At 46.7% G+C, this 19,578-nt stretch overlaps 1 pseudogene; it reads left to right on the forward strand.

Annotated features, from left to right (window-relative positions):
* The first annotated feature begins 18,303 nt into the window (after positions 1–18,303).
* Positions 18,304–19,316, forward strand: LOC106558201 (annotated as a pseudogene).
* The last annotated feature ends 262 nt before the right edge of the window (positions 19,317–19,578 follow it).

A 19,578-nucleotide genomic window follows, 5' to 3' on the forward strand; every position in this document is an offset into this window, starting at 1 on the left:
TGTGCTGCTTCTGCGTGTTGATCCTGTGGCTGCAGGCCCTGGGAGCTCTGGCCAGGCTGCCCATGCCAAGGCACACCTCCTCTACTGCCATCTGATGGCCGGCATCACAGCCACAGCTGTCCTGGTGCCCTCTGTGTCAGAAGGCTACTGCCAGGGCAGGGGGCTGGGCACCGGCCCCTGCCACAAGTAGATTCATTCTCTGACCAGTGATAGGAAGAGCTTTCCTCGTCTGTGCTGTCTCTTTGGGGGTGAGGGGTTGCTAGGGCCCCAAACATCATGGAAGTTTTGTGGACCATCAATTCAGTTATTCTGCACAGACTTTTTTGTCTTGATGTATCTCCCTGAGGCCGGCATGACTGAGCTGGGGTGTATTTGAGTATCAGGTGTCATGAATGCTGCACTAAAAACCTTTGGGGATCATTTCAGGCCTGGTTGGCTCTGCCAGTCTTTTTCTCCAACGTGGGAAATTCTCTCTGAGGAGACCTATTTATCTGCACATTTTAGCATTTGCCAGCTATTTTGTCCTGCCTAAAATGTCTACCAATGTTTAGAATTCTACCTTAACAATGATAATATAACATGTACATATACGTATATATTTTTACATGTATGTTTGTATACACATGTGTACACACAGATACACAAGTGTATTAGGACTCTCCAAAGGAACAGAACCAATAGTATTATATAGATATACATATGGTGCATACCCATATACACCCCCCCCATATATAGCATACTCTATACTATACATATACACTATATACTATTCCATACTATAGATATGGCGTGGTAAACTATATATACCATATGCATATGTATGCACATAGAGATTTATTATGCGGAATCAGTTTGAGTGTTTATGGAGGCTGAGAAGTCCCATGATCTCCATCTGCAAGCTGGAAACTCAGGAAAGCTGGTAGTGTAGTTCCAGTTCATGTCTGAAGGCTTGAGAACCAGGAGCATCGATCACGTAAGTCTCAGTCTCAGGAGAGAAGACAGATGTCCCAGCTTAACAGGCTGAGTGTGAATCCTTCCTTCTTTTTGTTCTATTTAGGCCTCCATGGATGGGGTGAGTCCCAACCACATTGGGGAGGGCAATCTGCTTTACTCAGTGTGTGGACTCAGATGCTCATGTCATCTTCATAGACATACCCAGAGTAAGGTTTAACCAAATTTCTGAGCACTGGTGGCCCAGTCAAACTGACATGTAAGGGGATCCCTGGGTGGCTCAGTGGTTTAGCGCCTGCCGTTGGCTCAGGGCGTGATCCTGGAGTCCTGGGATCGAGTCCCGCATCAGGCTCCCTGCATGGAGCCTGCTTCTCCCTCTGCCTGTGTCTCTGCCTCTCTCTTTCTCTGTGTCTCTCGTGAATAAATAAAATCTTTAAAAAAAAACCTGACATGTAAAATTAACCATTATGAGTCTCTCAGCCTTTCTGTTGAGTAGATCTTTTTGTAGAAGAGAAGTCAGATAGATGACTCTTGATATCTATGAGTCTTAGCTCTAGACCAGCCAGAAACTGTGCTGTACTTTACAGATCTACATGCAGGAGTTTAACGTTATATAGTTGGGTTCCTGCTATACGTTCAATTTTTTTCATCCTTTTTTCTTTCTGAACTCATTTATTTATCACAACCCATGACCTCACCAAATATGATTTTCATTTAAATTACAAATTACTTTTCATTAAATTAGAAAGTATATAATTTTCTGCTCTAAATATAAAAACCTATCATTACACACAGAACTGTAAGGAACGCAAACATCCAGAGTGCTCAATTATCTTTCTTGCTAACCTTCTCAATTACTGTTTAATTGTTCATGGTTTGCACCAAGCTAGAGTGGATTAAATCATCCCTTCCATCTGACAGCGAATGCTCTCAATACCTTTCTGGGCCTTTAATTAAATGTCAACAAATACACACACACACACACACACACATTACCGCAATTCTAATCATCCTATGAAAGCTCACACAAATAATAATGGTAATTATTACGTGCCAAGGCACTGTTCTAAACACTTTACATATACATCAACTCACTTAGTCCTCCCAAAACCCCATTTGATGCCTGTTTTATGACTGAGGGAGCAAAGCCCAGAGTAATAACCTGCCCAAGGTTGCTATAGTATGGACTTCATGTGGGCTCCTATCTGTGGTCCTAAAGGAGAGTTTCCCATACTGATCTGTTTATTTCTGCATTTTCCCCTCTGTAAGAAGAAAGAAAGAACCTAGCTGCAAATATGCTAGGTGTGTGTTTTTCAGTCACAATCTGTTTTTCTCTACTTTTCCTTCTGATAAATTCCTGAGCCCACTTTAGTACTGACTTCACATAACATGGTCACTTGGTATCCTCAGGTGCAAGGATGTCCTGGGGCCTTGTCACTCCCTGAGGTTGTGAGCCAAACCTTGGTGAGTGAGTTCCTTGGAATGACACCGAGGCACATCCTTTGGGACCCTGAGTCCAGAAGACGGTGAGGTCGGGGGTCAGTGGGAAGGCAGCTGGGAGGATTTGGTAAGGCCTGCATGGGAAGGGTGTGACCTAGTGGTGTGTTTGTCTCTTGGTTGCAGTGATTAATAATGAGGGGAGAGCACTGATCCCTGTTGATACTAAGACCCACGGGGGTGGCACTGGTCTGGGCATGTCTTTGGATGGGCAGTAGTGGTGGCGGAGCCACTGACACTCAGCTTCTCTTGCCCTGAGAGGCCTGGACCTGTTTTTCTGCACTGGCCCCCACCTGTGCACTCCCCTTCCCTCACTCTGAGCAAGTTCCTGCCTGGCTTTGGGTTCTTGACATCTGGCAAGAATGCATAATAGGTCCCCAGCACAGAGCTGGGAATGGAGAGGACCACATGGGAAGCCAGTACAGATCGGGGACAGAGAGACTCAGTTGGGGAAATTAGTGAGGAGGTGTCATTTGAATTGGGCCTTGAAGATTTGGACATTACAAGCAGAGAGAGGGCCCTGGGATGGGAAATCACAAGAGGAGAGTGTGGGCTCAGTGAGGCTGAAGAAAGGAAACAGTGAGCAGAGGGGGAGGTGGGTCTGGGCAGCCTGGGGAGGGCCTTACCTGTTGGACTTACACAGTTCTATAGGACCAAGAACCCACAGCTCAGGGCTAAGTGATGGTCTAGACAGGGGCTAAGCTAGTAAGCTGGCCCCCCTCTCCCCAGGGCAATGCCTGGCAGCATCTATAGAGACTCTATAGGGACCTCTATAGGACCGTCTAGGGGACTACTTCCTGTGTTGTCTCCCACTCTAATACATTAGGTGGTTGGTGGATGAGGAATGTCTAATGGCATAAGGTGCTGTAAGGGACCTGGGCCAGAAGGGAAGAGACCGTAGGTCACAGGGAAGAGGAAATTGCTAGAGGAGAAAGTGGGCCAGTCTTTTGGGAGAGGGAGAACAGCTAGAAAGCAGGGGATCATCCCAGGCTCCTCCCTTCCTCCATCCCCCCACAAGTCCTCCTTCCAGCCCTTTCTACCTTCTGCCAGTATTTATGCTTCAGCTTCACTAGATTCTCTATTTTTCTGGAATATTCCCATGCTTTGCCTTGCATTGGTCTGTGTACATTTGGTTCCCTCCGTCTGTAAAATCTCCTCCTACCTTACCTTCTTGGTAAACTTTTACCCAACACCACTTTCTGAACAGGAGAGATGGCTCCACGGTTTGACCGCACCCTGCTCAGGCTTGCACAGAAACAGCTCTCAGATGGTCTTGCCATCGTCGTGTGGCTGCTTGGAGATGTTCCTGTCAGCTCTTTGAGAAAATACTCACTGCGCTGCTGCCAAGAGTATGGTGAGCTGACAGCTTCGTCTGTAGCCTCCCTCAGAATCAAGCTCAGTTTTCAGCTGAGGCCACATCATTTTCAGGTAATGTTACAAGGCTGGCCTTCTCTAATGGGCAGGCAGAGACCAGAGCAGGTGTGTGCTGTAGCCAGCGAGTTCTCCTCGCCTTCCCCGGTGCCTGCTGCCTTCTCACAAGTCTTATGCTCCAGGGAGAGGCTGGCACTCCTAGCTCCAACTCAGCATCTGTTCCAAGGGTGGTCTGAGAGATGAGTAAATAAGATGGAATCTGGGGACCGATTGATCACCCAGTCACCCAGCTGGCAACGAGGGCCACTCCTGGGAGATGGATGAGTATGGACAGCCCAGCATGAGCTAGTGGTCCCGTGTTTAACATTTCATGGATGATGACTTGGGGGAATGGGTGGGTGGAGAAGAATGATCCTCTTATTGGGATAATTTAGGCCCTTGGAAGGTATGCAGAGGAGAATCATGTACATGTAACTGATAAATATATATGTAACATTTATAATTGTATACCCACACATGGATAAGTGGAAATGGATAATTGCATTGATGACCTACAGGCACATAAGGAAAAGCTGAGAAGAGTTAAGCAATTGAAAACTAAATGGGAGAGTCAGAGGGTTTCTTTGGCACCTTCAAAGAATCCTTTGTCTCATACAGTTGGTGAAGAAAAAAAGAGCCGAAGATGAAGCCCCAGATTTAATAGGCAGAGAGGCTGAGCATTAAAGATGGTTGAATGCTCAGTCAATGCAGATCTGTAGGACCCTAACACATAGGATGGGGACTTTTAGGTGGTTATTCTGAAGGATTTTGAATCCTTGGAATTCTCAGGGCTTGAAGAGGTGGCTCACCATTGACATCAAGAGTGTGAGCTCCCAGCCCCACGTGGGTAGAGAATACTGAGGTCTTCCCTCTCACACAAGGCAACAGGGCTCCCTAAGTCTTTTCCACCTCTAATTCCTTTCCTGGCTGCCAGATTACAGCTGGGGTTAAGTCACTGCATAATTTGGCTGGGGACATTGCTGGCCTGATGGAGGAGGAAGGAGCTGGGAGGTGTAGTCCACACACACCAGCAGGGGCTGGGGGTACTTGTGGGCCTGAATTCACTGAGAGTCGCAGGACTGGATGATGGAGCTACAAGACACAGGACTTCACACACTGGCAAAGACCCCAGGAGAAGGGGGAAGCTCATTGCTAGGATGGCTTCTAGAAGCCAATCAAAGGCCATAGGTCAGGCTGAGGGAAGTTGAAATATCTGAATCGTCAGGAAAGATGGTAGATGAAGGGGCTAAAAGGCTCAGGGAAATGGGTAGGCATTCTGGAATGGATATTGTTCATTAGGCAAGAAGATTCTATCCTCCGGGGAGACCGAAGAATACATCATTCACCAAGGCCGTTACTAAGCTGCTCACTCGCGTCTCTCCCCTCCAGACCAGGGCTGATGCCCAAAGAGACTGTCAGTGAGACAGTCATGGAGGCCTGATCTTTAGAAAGTCAATAGAACATAATGTCCTTAGTGGAAAATAGATGGGCAGCCGAAAGGGTACTGTATATATATGCGCGTGTCATCAAAGGAGACCAACAATGAATGAGCGGGAGGTTAACGGTGGTCACCCCAAGTCATGATATCTTGCCTGGTTTCTGGACCTGAGCCAGTTTTCAGACCCAGAATCTGCTGACTAAAGAGATGGCTGGAACACCAGGGGGAAAATCCTACAATATCATGGCAAGTATGCACTTTAACAATCCCTGTCCTTTCCCAGAGGGACCTACATTTATTGTGGTAATTACACCTTGGGGAAAGGATGATAGTCAGACATTTCAAGACTGTTGGACTCAGGGTCTGAGTTAATGTTGATCCAGAGACTGAAAATGTTATCAAGGTCCTCTGTTTGCATAAAAGCATATGGAATCCTCGCCAAAGACTCAGCTTACAGTGGGTTTATTGTGTTCATAGACATGTCCAGTGATCTATGTGATTGAGATTGACATACTTGGCAGTTGGAGTAACTCCATGCTGGAACCTTGGCCTGCAACGTTAAGAGGTATCAGGTGAAGGGCAAATGCAAGTCTCTGAAACTGCCCCCGGCCATTCAGCCACAATAGTAAATAAAACACAAGATCTATCACATCCTAAGGGGAAAGAAACTAGTGTCAAGCTTAAAAATCTGAATGATGCAGAGAAGGTGGTCCTGTCATAGTTCTACACAAATCAGCAATCTGGTCTCTACAGAAATGAGATGGATTCTGGAGAATGTATATAGCCTACTGCAAACTCAAGCAAATGGTAATAACCCCCATTACAGCTTTCCTGCCACAGGTGGTGTATTTGCTGGAGCAGATTCATAAGGTCTTGGGTACAAGGGATGCAGCCACCAATTTGGCAAATAGATTTTTAGGTATCTCCAGCTGAAAAGAGGACCCGCAGTAATTTGCATTCACATGGAATGGGCAATAATATTCATTTATGGTTTGCCCTGTCCATTCACCCTTTGTCTTAATGTGGTCTGAAGAGATCTGGACTGTTTAGATACTTATCAAAATATCACATTGATTCCCAACATTCATAATATTATGTTGATCAAGCCAAGTGAGCAGGAGATGACTAGAGCTCTTGGTGAGATACATGTGACCCACTGGGGGGAGAATAAACTCTCTGGAGAATTAGGGGCCTGCTACATCAGTAAAATTGTCAGCGGTCCACTGGTCAGTGGTGTGCCGAGGGAGTTCCACCAAAGTACAAGACAAATGATTGCATCTAGTGGGTTTCTTTGGGTTCTGGAGGCAACATAATCTGTTTGTAGGATATTCTATTCTAGCCCATAAGCCGGGTAATACAAAAGGATGCCAATTTCAAAGGGGCTCCAGAGCAGGAAATAGCTCTGCAGCAGGTGCAGGCTGTAGTACCAGCAGCCCTGCCACTTGGGGTATGTGGCCTCATGAATCCAGTGGTGTTGGAGGTACTGGTGGTGGAAAAGATGCCATAGGGAGTTTTTGCAAACCCCAGTGGGAGACTATAACAGTTCAGGGCTCTAGGATTCTGGAGCAAGGCCATGCCATCTGCAGTGGAAAACAACTCTTGGTGTGCTACCAAGCCCCGATGAAGCGGACAGCTGGAGGCTGTCAGGTAAGCACACTCCTTGCAGTTAGCAGCACATCTTTTCTTGAAGAATCTGAACAATCCATCTTCCTTGTTACCAGGGGCTCAGACTCCTCAAGAACCAGGACTTGTGTCTCACTGCAGGTGAACCTGGGACAGCAGAGGTGCTGGCTGAGGGGGAGGAGTGTTAGAATGAACAGCAGAGGAGGGAGACAATGGGTGCCATCTGTGGCCCTGAGATCAGCTGTGGTGAATGGGGTCTGCATGTCGTCCCTTTACCCTCTTGTAGGTTTCCCTAAGGAAGAGGGCCTCCAGCACCCAAGGGGACCTGCTCCCCACATGTGTTGGGGAGAGATGGGTCCCTACAGCTGTGCACTATGGCAGACACAGAGCTGTGCCGCTTGCTTCTCCTTCAAGAAGGCAAGGGCAGAGGATCCCTGGGTGGCTCAGTGGTTTAACGCCTGCCTTTGGCTCAGGGCATGATCCTGGGGTCCCGGGATTGAGTCCCACAATCAGGCTCTCTGCGTGGAGCCTGCTTCTCCCTCTGCCTGTGTCTCTGCCTCTCTCTCTCTCTCTCTGTATCCCTCATGAATAAATAAATAAAATTAAAAAAAAAAAGGCAAGGGCAGTGAAGTAAGCTGACAGCCTCAGCATTGGGGTCCACGGCAGAGTCAGCGTCAGCTTTTTTTTTTTTTTTAATTTTTGTGTGTGTGTGTGTGTGTGTGAGAGAGAGAGAGAGAGAGAGAAGGAGGGAGGGAGGGAGGAAGAAAGGGAGGGAGAGACACAGGCAGAGGGAGAAGCCGGCTCCACCGGTGCAGGGAGCCTGATGCGGCACTCGATCCCGAGTCTCCAGGATCACGCCCTGAGTGGAAGGCAGGCGCTAAACCTCTGAGCTACCCAGGGATCTCCAGCTTCAGCTTTTGAGCTGAGGTCATGCTCTTCCTGGGGTGGCCTCAGCCAATGACTGAGCAGGATGAGAGAATGGGCCCTGGATGTTTCTACCCAGTGACAGACTGTCCTAATAGGAAACCTTGGGCATCTTTTTCCGGGGATCCCGTGGGGTGGCAGAAACTTTGTCGTGTCTGTACCATGCTGGCTGTCTCTCCCCAAACCACTTTCCTCCCTTTCTTTCATGACATAACTTGCCGATGAACCTTGCACTCTCCCAACTCTGTGTCGGCCTCTGCTTCTCAGAGACCTCCACTGGCACAGTCTGCCTGGAGCACCCCCTCTGACCTCTGAGGGCACTTGTGTTTTTTACTTGATTGTGGTCTGACCAACTGACTAGCGGATACCCAGCCTGGCTGTCAGGACTGTGCTTCGTGCCTCTGGCGGGGGCTATAGGATCCTTTGTGTGTTCTCTGAGAGTATGCGGCCTGCGGGCCACTGGAGGGATGAGGGGGACATGGTTCAACAGGAGAAGCCCAGGCCCCAACAGCTAGGGATGTTTATGAGTTTGTGGTTCTCAGGAACAGCTTTAGGCTGGAGCACTTGGCTGCCAGGTAGGGCCTCTGCTGTGTGCAGGCCCTTGGTTCCCTTCCCACCAGACCCTCCCCTGCCTCCCTGAGGGCCAGATGAAGGAAGAGACTTTTGGATTAGGTGCCAGGGGCTGTGGTGGGGAGAGGCCACAAGAGCCCCAGCACCTCCGAAACAGGAGCTGTGTTCCAGAGCAGCTGGTGCCACAGATAGACTGGGGACAGGGGACAGCATGTCAGAATGTCAGGGCAGAGGAGCCCTCTGTGGTCTGGCTGATGAGAACCTGGGGGTGACTGTGGTTGCTGAAACCGTCTCTGCGTACTGACTTGGCCATTCTAACTAAAAGCACTGGGGTAGGGAGGGGTCATTTTATCAGAGTTCTTTTAAAAAATTGACAGATGGGGGATCCCTGGGTGGCGCAGCGGTTTGGCGCCTGCCTTTGGCCCAGGGCGCGATCCTGGAGACCCGGGATGGAATCCCACATCGGGCTCCTGGTGCATGGAGCCTGCTTCTCCCTCTGCCTGTGTCTCTGCCTCTCTCTCTGTGTGTGTGACTGTCATAAATAAATAAAAAAAATTTTTAAAAAAATTGACAGATGGGGCACCTGGGTGGCTTAGTGGTTGAGCATCTTCCTTTGGCTCAGGTCGTGATCCCAGGCTCCTGGAATCAAGTTCCGCATCAGCCTCCCCGAAGGGAGCCTGCTTCTCCTTCTGCCTATGTCTCTCATGAATAAATAAATAAAATCTTTAAAAAATTGACACACAACATTATATTAGTTACAGGTGTACAACAATGATTCAGTATTTATATATATTGTGAAATGATCACCACAGTAAGTCTAGTTACCATCTGTCATCACACATAGTTACAGGTTTTTTTTTTTTTGCTTGTGTTGGGAACTTTTAAGATCTATTCTCTTAGCAACTTTCAAATATGCTATTCATTATTACTAACTGTAGTCACCATGCTGTATATTACATCCGCATTACTTATTTATTTTGCATCAGAGGTCTTTATGGTCACAGAGCATGGTTCTAGAGGGAGAGATAAAGGAATTAAACTACCTCCCTTAGCCTCTTTAGGCAAAGCAGGGATGCACCATAAGAAGGGGTACCATGAGGGGCTCTTCTAATAACCACACCCCAGCTGGCCTCTATCATTATTGTCGTTTGTTCTATCAAAGGGAATCATGTGAAGCTGCCATTTTTGGAGGTCAGGAAACCGTGAAATACTGGTAATTTTATTTGGATCAACTTAATATAGAGAGCTGAGTTTAAGTTAGGGGTATATGTATTCCCAGACTAGAGTAGAGATTTAGGGACCTTCCCACAGCCGGTATTCCCCGAGCGCCCCCTACAGGCCAGGTCTCAAACAGCGGTCTTACCTTGCTTTCTCGGATTCTATTCTCGCAGCATCCCCAAGAGGAAGTAAAATTATTTTCCTTCCTCTCTCTCTCTGTGTCACTCATGAATAAATAAACAAACAAATCTTTTAAAAAATATTTTCCTTCTTGTTCAGGTGAAGAAAGAGAGGCACTACTCAAGTATCACACTTAGAAAAAAAAAAGTATCACACTTAGAGCCGACTAAAATCTATCTGACCCACAAACCCACGTGGGTTTTTAAAAAAATATTTTATTTATTTATTCATGAGAGAGGCAGAGATACAGACAGAGGGAGAAGCAGGCTCCATGCAGGGATCCCTGCGTGTGGGACTGATCCTAGGACCTCGGGGACTGTGACCTGAGCTGAAGACTGATGCTCAACTACTGAGCCACCCAGGAGCCCATAAAACCATGTTCTTGACTGACCCCTGCCCTGACTGCCCTCCCTGCTCGCACCCCTCCCCCCAAGTCCTCTGTGTGGCGTCCAGTGTGTAAAATGGGGTTGGGGACTGGACATTTGAGTTCAAGGACTTCAGAGAGCTCTGGACCAAGTGGCCCCTATGCGATCATCAGGGTCAGATATAGACTTTGTGCGGTCTGAAGTTGACACTGTTTATGACCCTCTTTAGGAAAAATAAAATCCCCCTTACTTTCGCAGATTTTGTATAAACCTATGTCCATGTGAACATTTGCTAAGGCCCCTGCCCGGGCCTTAGAAGGGGCTCGTGAAATGGATGGCTGCTGAAGATGCAGCTTCACCATCCAGCTTCTGGTGCCCGGGGCGGGCAGGGAGCAGCTGCCTTCACAGGCCCCGCAGGGTGCTCCGATCTGGCGCAGCCAGGAGGGTCCGCGCTGGCAAGTTCCACCCAGGGCCCAGGGGATTGTATGCACACGGACTCCAGGTGGCCTGGGCCTTTTCTAGAGGCCAGACTCTGCAAAGGGTGACTAGGGTCCGCGGGGGTGGAGGGTGTGCGCGTGGAAAACCTTACCCCTGGCCGGCCCTCCGCTCTGGGCCGTGAGGGGGAGCTGCCCTCCGGCGGCTGCTGGTGAAGGGCCGCCGTTACCCTCAGGCCCAGCTCGCCGAGGAGGCCTCGCCTTCCACCCACCGACTCACAGGGGCCAGGGCAGCAGTCGGAGGGGACACGGAGATTCTACTGGGATTACACTAAGGAGGAAATGTGGCTTCCTACAGGAGCCCCGGCGCTTTAGAAAATTTCATAAATAAAAAACGTTTAAGCTAGAAAATTTAATTCATGTGTAACTCAAGTTTAAGAATAGAGAGCATCACACGACTGTGTAGGGACATCTGGATTCTGGGCTGCGATCTGGAGAGGAAGAAGGCCAAGCTCCCAGGAGGGCCAGGTCCCTGCGTGGGGGTCTCTCTGCTGTGAGACTCCCCCCCCCCCTTTCCGGATGCACAAGGGAGCAGAGAAAGAAGGGACAGAAAATGGGAGGAATGGAAACGAGGAGCTAGAGACTACTAGGGCTTATTCGATAGGATTTTGTCTTACCCTGCAGGACTTTAGGAATAAAGAAGAGAGGGGATATAATGGTAGATAAGTTGGTATTCCTACTTTCAGGTAACTCGCTTTCTTGTGGAAAAAGAGGTGCCAGGAACTATGGTCTTGAGCAATGTATAAGGGCCCTTCCTGGGTGAGGGGGAGGAGCCCAGGCCCTCCCTTGCAGGGCCTCCAGCTATGGGGTGTGCTCTTCAGGGGTGCCTAGCTGCGTGTTGCCTGGTAAAAATGTGCATAAACGTATGTGACCCTTGGTCTTTTGTAGGTGACATGTTAGTTTGTTTATACCTCTGGAATCTTTTAACAGTTTCTGTATCCCCAGCATCTTGCACTTCCACGATGATGGATGTGTGTCTTGGTTCTTATAAGCAGCGCTTTTATTCTTATTATTTTTAAAAAGATTTTATTTATTTATTCATGAGAGACACACAGAGAGAGGCAGAGATATAGGCAGAGGGAGAAGCAGGCTCCATGCAGGGAGACCGATGTGGGACTCGATCCCAGGACCCCGGGACCACGCCCTGAGCCAAAGGCAGACACTCAAGCTCTGAGCCACCAAAAGCAGCATTTTTAAAACACAGTTTGACAATCTTAGTCTTTTACTATTTAGTCCATTTACAGGTAATGCTATTACAGTTGGACTGGTTTGTAACTACCTTCTATTTTTATTTTACTTGACCCATCTGTTTTATGTTCCTTTTTTCTTCCTTCCTTGGTGCTTTTAGATTAATAAAATATTTTCTTTTTTTTTAAATAAAATATTTTCTAGAATTCCTCTTCCTTCTATTAAATTAAGAGTTATAGGGCAGCCCTGGTGGCGCAGTGGTTTAGCACCGCCTGCAGCCCAGGGCGTGATCCTGGAGACCCTGGATCGAGTCCCACGTCAGGCTCTCTGCATGGAGCCTGCTTCTCCCTCTGCCTGTGTCTCTGCCTCTCTCTCTGTGTGTGTCTCTATGAATAAATAAATAAAATCTTAAAAAAAAGAGTTATATGTCCTTTTATTATTATTATCATTATTATTATTATTTAGTTTTGTGTTAGAGATGATTCCATAGGATGACAACTTGATTTTCATTACCGTGCATGCGATTTGGAAATTTTGTCAAGAGGATTTTTTTCTTCTTTACGTCTATAATAGTTTCATTCTCCTATGTCTGAGTTGACCATTCTGGTCAATTTTCCAAAGTACATAGGTGCATTCAACATATGCATTTAGATCATTTTTATTTTCAGAAAGTTTGCAGAGATCATAATTTTTGGATTAAACACTTTATTTTTGTTTGATTTTTAAAATTTTATTTATTTATTCATGAGAGACACAGAGAGAGAGGCAGAGACATAGGCAGAGAGAGAAGCAGACTCCTCACAGGGAGCCCGATGTGGGACTGACGCTCAACTGCTGAGCCACCCAGGTGTCCCTGTTTAATTTTAAATAAACTTTTCTGGTGATATAACTTACATAAAATAAAACTGACCGATCCTAAGTGTCCAAGTTGATAAGTTTTGATAAAATAACATGCAGTTGTAGAACCATTACCACAAACCATTATAGTTTTTTTTTTTTAAGATTTTATTTATTTATTCATGAGAGACAGAGAGAGAGAGAGAGGCAGAGACACAGGCAGAGGGAGAAGCAGGCTCCATGCAGGGAGCCTGACGTGGGACCTGATCCTGGGACCCCAGGATCATGCCCTGGGCTGAAGGCAGGTGCTAAACCCCTGAGCTACCCAGGGATCCCCTGGATTATAGTTTTAAATGTTAGTTCCATTCCATGTTTTGTTTTGCTTTTTTCAACAATTCCAATTAAATGTATATGAATCTTTTTTTAACTTATTCTCTAGAGTTATTACCCTCTCTCTGATCATTTTTACCTCTTTGTTTTTGTTCTCTTGGCTGTATCCCTTATATTTTCATTTGAGGTTGAACTTATTCTCCTTTGGGCATCTTGTGATTTAATCTTTATTTCTGAAATGAGTTTTTAAAAAGATTTATTTAATTATTTGAGAGAGACCGAGAGAGAGAGAGCGCGCACAGCAGGAAGGGCAGAAGGAGACGGAGAAAGAATCTCAAGCAGACTCCATGCTGAGTGGAGACGGAGGCAGGGCTTGACCTCATGTCTCTGAGATCATGAGCTGAGCTGAAACCAAGAGGCGGATGCTTAACGAACTGTGCCACCCAGGTGCCCATATTTCTGAAATGATTTAACTAAAATTTTTTTTAAATGAGACATAATTGACATAAAACATATTAGCTTCAGGTGTACAAGGTATGGATTTGATATTTGTATCTATTGCTATTTAGTTTTTCTTCTCTTTTCTGAGTTTGATTAACTACTTTTACATCTTGGTTTTTTTTTTTTGTCCATTTCTATCCTGAATCCTTGAATTTTGGTGTTCTTTTATATCTCAAATCCCTATTTAATAACATTTAATTTGCATTGGATATTGTGTGATGATTTTCACCTGTTCCTTGTTGTTTAGGAGGGGCCAAATTCATCAGCTGAATATATAAGGATCTTACTTTTCCTTTTCTTCTCGTTTTGACTTGGAGGTAGATGCTACCTATCATTTGTCTATTTAAAAGTGTGTTCAATTTTCCTGGCCTGTCAATAACAGATGAAGGGCTTGAGGGTTTACTCAGATTCTTAGTTCCAGAGAGCCCTCTTGTAGTGGTAAGTGAAGTGAGATTTCCTTAACATGGTGATTTGTGAGGGAGAGTTTTGTGTGTCTGCTGATTCTGTAGACCTCTTACTTTCTCCATCATTTCTCTCCTTTCTTTTCTTCACTTCCTAGTGTCCAAGTAATGTGTCTCCTTTATTAAAAAAAAAAAAGATTTAATTATTTGAGAGAGAGAGAGAGAATGCATAGCTCAGGAGGGGGCGTGCAGATGGAGAGGGGAAGCAGACTCCCTGCTGAGTGGGGAGCCTGATCTCCATATGGGGCTCCTGAGGACCCTGAGATCACTACCTGAGCCAAAACTAAGAGGCGGACGCTTAACCAGTTGAGTCATCCAGGCACCCCAAATGCTTCCCCTTCTAAGATGCCTTCCTCTCCCTGGATGTAGAGGCTTTCTGAGATGGTTTCTTCTGGTCCTGGGCACTTTGAGTCTCTGCAGGAGTCCTCAGTAGCCTGTGCTCTGACCAGCCAGTTTGCAGTCCTGGCCTCAGTACTTCTACATTTAAGATGAGACCATCTCCTTTTGGAAGCGGTGACTTTTATTCATGTCCTTCCACTTCTAGGACCCCACTGTCCAATTCCTTCTACAGGCGGTCTTCCCCTGGCTTGCTGCTCTGGAGTGGACTCTGGAGACAGCTTTGCTGGTATGTGTTTAGTTCTCTCTTCCATGTAAATTAAAGTTTGTAGAAACTCTGCCTTGTAGTTATGGCATAGGTATGGATTAGATGTGATTTGAGTTGCTCTCCTTGTTAATTTGTAGGGATTTTGGAGATTGTGTGAAGAGATTTGGATACAGGAAACCATCATTATCCCATGGGAACTCAGAGTCATTTTTTTAAAATCGTGGTTTTATTCATTTTGGAAGAGTTCCTCACATTTCTATTGATGCTTGATTGACTGCTTATTGTTTGAGAGTGTGGCCTACAAAAGGTTATGGGGAGCCTTGTGTGTATTGTGATGGTGCCGGGAACCGGCCAGGCTGCTGAGGGGTCCTCTAATGCCATAATGTGCAATGATCTGTGGGTTTGCTCATTTCTCCCAGGCAGACATTTCTATTCTCTTCTCTGAAGGGTAATGTCTGTTTTTGACCACAAGGGAACTGGGGGAAGAGGAGAGTGGAGAATCCTTTATATTATAAATAGATTTTCAATTAGCCACATATCATCTTTGTCCTCCGCTGTACCTCTGTACCTGATTTCTGAGAGAACCGCACTTCTCTGACATTCTGTAGGGCTAAACAGCTCTTTTCTGTATTTTTCCCTCTGTGCCAGTAGTCTAGCCTGTAGCTTCCTTCACCCTGCTGCTTGAGTTGTCAACTCCTTCTGTTCTCATCTTCCAGAATTTTGTCAAAATCTCCCATCTGTTGATGGGTCATCTCATTCTCTTGTGGCTGGCTGTAGGTTTATCAGCTTTTTAATCCTTCATTTTAATTTTATTGAGGACGTGGGAGGGAATGGAATAAACAGAGATTTAATCTGCCATCTTCAACCTAAAATCTCTGCTTTTGGAGTTTTGAGGGTTTAAAAGAAAAGCAGCCCCATTAGAAAGGGGAAGAGGGTGGTTCTGTGGTTATACAAGCCACCAGAAGCTGGGTGTGGTCCTGACCATCGCTTCCAGGACAGAGGGCAGTCTGGTAAGTTCGTGCCTGAGAATTGACAGAGCTCATGGTTCACAGCAGAATCCATGGTGGTGGCTGGCCCTGAAGACCCTGCCCCTGGATTGGATGTTTCCCACAGTATGCACTGCTGAAAAATGTCTCGACCTTAACAAAAAATGTGCTTATGTGTTATATGGAGCATCTTTCCCTTGCCATTAGATATTTGTGTGCCATCTGCTGTTTAAAGTTACTTTCTTTTTAAAAAATTTTTTTAAGATTTTATTTATTCATGAGACACACACACACAGAGAGAGAGAGAGAGAGAGAGAGAGGCAGAGGGAGAGGCAGGCTCCATGCAGGGAGCCCGATATGGGACTTGATCCCAGGTCTCCAGGATCAGGCTCTGGGCTGAAGCCGGCGCTAAACTGCTGAGCCACCCGGGCTGCCCTAAAGTTACTTTCTACCCTGTCCTGAGAACTACCACATTTCATTTAACCTTCCCTTACATCGGAGCTGCCCATTAGATTGCACTTGCTCTGATATAAAACCAAGCCTGGGGGCACCTGGGTGGCTCAGTCAGCTAAGCATCTGCCTTCAGCTCAGGTCATGATCTTGGGGTTCTGGATTCAAGCCCTGCATCAGGTTCCCTGCTTGGTGGGAGTCTACTCCCTTTGCCCCTTCTCTCTGCTCATGTGTACACAGGTGCTCTCTCTCTCTCTCTCAAATAAATAAATAAAATCTTAAAAAAAGAAACAAACAAACCAGCAGCAACAACCCTGAGCTCCCTGCACCCTCATCCTGTTTAGAACCAGTCAGCCCCCCCTGTGTGTGTGGTTCTGTTTTTTTTTTCCCTGTGGACCACCTGTTCAAGCCCCAGCATGTTTTGCTCATGAGCTTACAGAATTATTGAGAAAAGGAGGCCCAAGCATGCTGAGAAAGCACTGAGGAAGAGATGGGATCCCAGCACAGAGCCCTGTCCTCCTGCAGTTACCGTCTTGCCTGAGCTGAGCCCTTTCCTCACAGGGTTTGGCTTGGATGTTAGGCCGGGGAGTTAGCCCTCCTGGATCCCTCTTTTGAGCTGAAAGAACTAGGTCTTAGGCCTTTCTCTGAAACCAAGATCAGAGTTCTTCTGTGACCCTGGTATGCACTGATTAGGCATCATTTCCATGTTGGTCCAGAGTGACCCTGGAATCTGGACTTTTGATTGAGGAGTACATACTTGATGTCGTCCCACAAATCCTCTGGGTGCCGGGCCAATGTGCACTACTCTTGAGGATATTACATGACTGGTTGAGACCACTGTGTGACCTTGGGAGGTCATTTTCTCTTTTTCTCTCTGAGCCCAAATTGGGTAAGAGTCCCTACTGCACCTTATTGGCGGTGGGACTTCAGTGCACTAATGAATGTGAGGTTCTTGGTGCATCATCTTACTTGAACATCCCTTTCCTCACTGACCTAGTGAAACCATGCTCCAGATCGAAACTAGCAGAAAGTTTAAAGTTTGCTTTTCAGAGAACCGTTTCTCTCCAATCAGGTATTGTGTCTTTTTAGATCCCCACTAATAAACACACTGGCTATTTCTGTAGAAGACTGGACTTAAGGTCAACTAATATGGTTCTAGTCCAGGAATAAGGGATGCCTGGGTGGCTCAGTGGTTGAGCATCTGCCTTTGGCTCAGGACATGATCCCATGGTCCCAGGATCGAGTCCCACATCAGGCTCCCTGCATAGAGTCTGCTTCTCCCTCTGCCTACGTCTCTGCCTCTCTCATGAATAAATAATTACAATCTTAAAAAACAAAAACAAGGCCCTGCTTTCTTCACTCAGGATAAGCCCAAGACCCCATCCAGTTTATCCTGGCTCTTGGACCATGCCCATAGTCCCTTTCCCTTGACCTAAAATGACCTCCTGATATCAGGGGTTGAATTTTGCCTTGTTCTGATGTTAAGTCTCCACCCCAAAGTGATTATAGGATGTATGTTACATATGTGTTTCCTCAATGTGCATGCTCCATCTTTCCTCATGAATAGTCATAGGTTTCCTTTTTCATCAATATGTATATAATCTCAACCCCTATGATTATAAAAAACTTGTTCTCTCCCCCTTTAGAGAGGCAGATTTGAGGTTCCTCTTTCTGTCTCCTCATTTGGCTGCCTCTCAAATAAACCCTTTTCTCACTGCAAACTTGATATTTCAGTAATTGGCTTTGTTGTTCACTGGCCAGATAGACTTGTGTTCAGTTATGCTAGTGATCTCCCTGGCTTTGGCCAACCTTGCCCCTGGTCTATCTCTATCTGACTCTTGGGAGCACATCTGAAGCATGCTCTCTAGCTGAATGCAAGGCTACATCTTCTTTACATGAAGCTAAAATTCTTGCCTATTTGTCTTATCATACAGTAACGTGCTCTCATCTCCTGAGTGTCCACGTGGGCACTTGGGCATGCCCTATATTCCTGGGGTTTCTCCACTTTTGTTTACTTCAGCCTTCCTTCCCCCTCATTCAAATAGTAGAAAAATTATTTTCCCCATTGCTAAAATTTGGTCAGTGTAGGGAAATGATACACAATCAAAATAGCCAGGATTTGAATCCTAATTCTGCCGTTTATTAGCTATGTCACCTTTCAGAAGTTACTTAACATTTATACACCTTAGTTCCCCCATCTATAAAATATGATGATACAGGTTCTCTGCTCCTCCCCGTTTGACTGACAGCCGCATCTTCTGGTGCAGTGCCAGCCACGTCCCTGAGACACGATGGTGAAGGTCGGAATGAACGGATTTGGCCGTATTGGGCGCCTGGTCACCAGGGCTGCTTTCTACTCTGGCAAAGTGGATATTGTCGCCATCAATGACCCCTTCATTGATCTCAACTACATGGTGTACATGTTCCAGTATGATTCTACCCATGGCAAATTCCATGGCACAAAGCTGAGAACGGGAAACTTGTCATCAACAGGAAGTCCATCTCCATCTTCCAGGAGCGAAATCCCGCCAACATCAAATGGGATGATGCTGGTGCTGAATATGTTGTGGAGTCCATTGGGGTCTTCATCATCATGGAGAAGGCTGGGGCTCACTTGAAGGGCAGGGCCAAGAGGGTCATCATCTCTGCTCCTTCTGCTGATGCCCCCATGTTTGTGATGGGCGTGAACCACGAGAAGTATGACGACTCCCTCAAGATTGTCAGCAATGCTTCCTGCACCACCAACTGCTTGGCTCCTCTAGCCAAAGTCATCCATGACCACTTTGGCATCATGGAGGGCCTCATGACCACCGTCCATGCCATCACTGCCACCCAGAAGACCGTGGATGGCCCCTCTGGGAAGCTATGGTGTGACGGCCAAGGGGCTGCCCAGAGCATCATCCCTGCTTCCATTGGTGCCGCCAAGGCTGTGGGCAAGGTCATCCCTGAGCTGAACGGGAAGCTCACTGGCATGGCCTTCTGTGTCCCCACCTCCAATGTATCAGTTGTGGATCTGACCTGCCACCTGGAGAAAGCTGCCAAATATGATGACATCAAGAAGGTAGTGAAGCAGACATCGGAGGACCCCCTCAAGGGCATCCTGGGCTACACTGAGGACCAGGTTGTCTCCTGCGACTTCAACAGTGACACTCACTCTTTCACCTTCGACGCTGGGGCTGGCATTGCCCTCAATGGCCATTTTGTCAAGCTCATTTCCTGGTATGACAATGAATTCAGCTACAGCAACCGGCTGGTGGACCTCATGGTCCACATGGCCTCCAAGGAGTAAGAGCCTCCTGGACCACCAGCCCCAGCAAGAACAAGAGGAAGAGAGAGGCCCTCAGCTGTTGGGGAGTCCCTGCCCCAACTTAATCCCCCAACACACTGAGAATCTCCTGACCTCTAATTTACATCCTAGACCCTGAGGAAGGGGAGGGGCTTGGGGAGCCCTACCTTGTCATGTACCAGCCAAAAAAAAAAAAAAAGATGATACAAGGTTTTGAGGATAAAATCAACAGGGGTGATATTTTATAAGTGGTAATACATTGGCA

This window comes from Canis lupus, chromosome 34 (assembly GCF_011100685.1).
Source record: "Canis lupus familiaris isolate Mischka breed German Shepherd chromosome 34, alternate assembly UU_Cfam_GSD_1.0, whole genome shotgun sequence".
NCBI lineage: Eukaryota > Metazoa > Chordata > Mammalia > Carnivora > Canidae > Canis > Canis lupus.